We start from the raw sequence: 3,607 nt of genomic DNA on the forward strand, positions 1-3,607 counted from the left end.
TTGTCAGGGCAAAGCGTCTCATCTCTTTCCATGAGTCTCCATTGGCAAACAGAATCCCTATAGAAAAGTACAGTGAAACAACATTGTTCTGGTGGAGTAGTTGAGTGACATTTGCACAAGAATCAAGATCTATTAAGAAGGACAGATTAATGAAAGTAGCATGTTTCATACAAAATCTGTTCGTTTTTCCTCATAGTTTAATATAGTCAGGAGTAGGGTTGTAAAGGGAAGGTATATAACTGGAGATTTTCTAAGTTTACCAGTAAAATACCAGCATGTTGGTAGCTTTCAATGTTTTTCATTTTATTGTATCAGATGACATCTAGTGGCCTTTTGGGGTACTTCAGATCCTCACAGGTATTTGTAATGATCTCTGGCCCTCGGTGTGGCCGTAAGTAACATTATGAAGAAAATGAATGACAAAGCTGTAAAACATAATCCTAAATACAAACCATCAACTTAGTGAATAACATTGGTGTTTAATATGAGGGTTTCAGTATGAAATATGCTTTATATTTATTTTTACACACTTTCATTTATTTTACTGATATGTCTTTGTAAATGTTTTGGCCCCAAACTGGTGGTAGTTGTACAAGTCAATAGTTGGAAGAGATGCGGAGTTAATTTAAAATAACACCATGGTTGATTAGATGCTTTTTTCATTAATTAGGCTTTTCTCTTCAACCATATGGTCTATCAACCAGAAACTCATGAATTCATTTTTCATATCTGTGTACAACCACAGGCATGTAATGTTTAATTGAGGAATGAATCCTGATTGATTATTATGCAGAACTTCTTTATTAGAACTTGGATTAAGAATCTCCATTGTGCTTCCCACACTCTCACCCGTATAACTAAATTCCTGTTTCTCCATGCCTGAAGTAAATACCATAAACACCTAACAGGCAGGTAATATCAAGAACATTACAATCCTCCTTTCTTTTGGGCCTAAAACAAACTACAGTATTAGTCTTTTCAATGGTGTAACTGACAACCAGTCTGTGTTACTTTTTAAAGTCAGATAACTGTGCTGTTTGACCCGTTCTTGCTGAGAGGGTATCTTCTGACTGGGGAGGGGGGTTTTCAGGGAGCACGGGCTTGTTCTACCTCACCTACACTCCAGTCCATGTCACTCTCAGTATTGCCCCATTCTATATCCAGTGGGAGGTCTGTGCAAGGCAGTCATATGACTTTGAAGTGGGAATAGTTTCTGGTAATGACATGATTGTTGTGACCATTGGTCCTTTGACAGCTATCACCTGGTGTGGTCTTGGATTGAATAGAGATGGCAGTTTCCCTTCCTTTCTTTGAGGACAGAGAACTGTGTCACCCACTTTCAGTGTGGATGGCATGGTATGTCTTGTCAGCATGCTCTTTCATCTTCTGTTTGGCTGCAGCGTCAGCACGTCGCAGTGACATCCTGCTTTCGCCTGATGGGGGGCCCAGGCAGCTTGATCCTCATTGGCCTGCCGGACAGTACATCAGCTGGAGCCATCCCTGTTGAGCAGTGTGGTGTAGCACGGTAGTTACGAAGGAAAGTGTATAGAACCTGTTTCCATGGACGGTGCTCCACGTGGGCTGTCGGGATGGTCTTTTCAAGAGTACCCATGAAACGTTCTGCTTCCGCATTCGCCTGAGGCCACAGTGGAGTGATCTTTCTGTGTTTAAGCCCTAGATATTTAGCTAAATCTGCAAACTCTAAACTTTGGAAGTGGGACCCATTGTCACTTTTACATGAGACAGGAATTCCAAAGGATTAAAATATTTTATTCAACTTTGGAATTGTTGCCTGAGCTGATGTGGAATGAATAATATCCACCTAGAGTACTTATCTATGACCACCAGGAGGTACTCGCCAGAGGGAAAACGGCCCACAGAGGTCAACTGCCACTTTCTCCCAGGGTGTTGATTGCAGGTCTGACATGTTTAAAGGTTGCCTATGATTGGTTGGCACTGCAACTTGGCATGGAATGCAGCCCCTGACCATAGTCTCCATTGATTTATAAATTCCAAGAAACCACACTTTCTCTATGATTAGCTTTTTTGTTTTCCCAGTCCCTGGTGTCCTTTGTGTGCAAGAGATGTTGCTATGTCCTGTAGAGGGAGAGGAACGACAATTATTGTGCCCCCGAGCACAGTGTCATCAGTGGCTGTAACAGTCAGCTTGTCTTTTATCTTTTTAAGTGATGCTAGGGCAGACAAATCAATGCTGTCACCAAGCTGCTGTGTGTCTGGCAGCAACCCCCATGTGCCAATCTTGATGCATTCAATAACCTTAGAGGGTGGGGTCAGATTTGGTTGCACACTGAATTTCAGCCAAGGTCATGGCTTTCGCTACTGCATTCACAGTAATAAAGTTCACATATTCTTCTGCTTGAGTAGAGGAGTGGTATGAGATACATAAGAGTTGATTAGGGTCGCATGAAATATAAATCAGTAGGATTGACCTAACCCTGCTTGTAGCGGACTGTGTAGCTATATGGTTGCAGACATAGACTCTAGGGTTCGATGCGGGCAGGTGGTTTGGACTTTGGATTGTTGAAGATCCATCCGAGGGGCTTGTGGTCAGTTACGAGAGTGAAGGGAGCCCTATACAGATAGATGTGGAAATGATCCCACCGCCACACAATGGCAAGTGCCTCTAGTTCAGTTTGTGAGTATTCCTGCTCTATGGAAGACAATACCCTGCTGGCATCGCTCACTAGTTTAGCTGGCTTACCTGAGGAGGCTCTCTGTACTAGCACCGCCCCACAAGCCAACTGGCTTGCATCAACAACCAGCTATGTGATTGTTTGGGTCAAAGTAGGTCATTAGTCACTTGTCAGACACCGTTTGAGGTTGTCCAGTGAGTTTTGGTGCTCCTGTGTCCAGTTTCACTTTGCATTCTTCCTTGTTAGTTCTCTGAATGGTTGTGTTGTAGTGGCAACGACTTTTATGAAACGGCCGCTGTAATTCCCCATGCCAAGTAGGCTCTGGATCTCACCAACACTGGCAGGGGCAGCAGCATTGTGAAGTGCTTTCACTTTCATGGGGTCAGGAGAGAAACCCTCATCAGAGAACGTGTTACCAAATCATTCCAATTCCACTTGGCCTCGTTCAGGGTTAGGTTCTTGTCTCTGGAATGTGTCTGAGTGCTTGATCACGCTCAGCCCTTGTCTTACCAAAAACCAGTATATCATCACGGAGGTTGGTCACACCTGGTATTCCAAGCAGTGTCAGCTGTACAGCATTTTGGAACACCTCTGCTGCAGAGGTCATTTCTGTATTTTGTGTTGCCATAGTCCCACATGGGTTGATAAGGTGGTGATGTATCGTGATGTTGGTTCCAATTCCAGTTAGTGGTACCCACATTTCAAATCCAGTTTTGAAAAGAATTTGGTACCACTGAGTGCCTGTATGACATCAACAGTAGGTGTAAGGTGTCTTTCTCTTTTGATGGCTTTGTTTGGGAAGCGCATATCTACTTACAGCCTCAGGGTCTTTTGGTCTGGGGATCGCGATGACTGGTGACACCCATGGTGTTGGACCCTCTACTGTCTCAACGATTTAAAGGTCCACCAGACATAATGTAATTCTATCACATTTCAGGTAAGACCAAAATGCA

Source organism: Salmo salar, chromosome 06, assembly GCF_965601325.2.
Source record: "Salmo salar chromosome 06, fSalSal1, whole genome shotgun sequence".
NCBI classification, from domain to species: domain Eukaryota; kingdom Metazoa; phylum Chordata; class Actinopteri; order Salmoniformes; family Salmonidae; genus Salmo; species Salmo salar.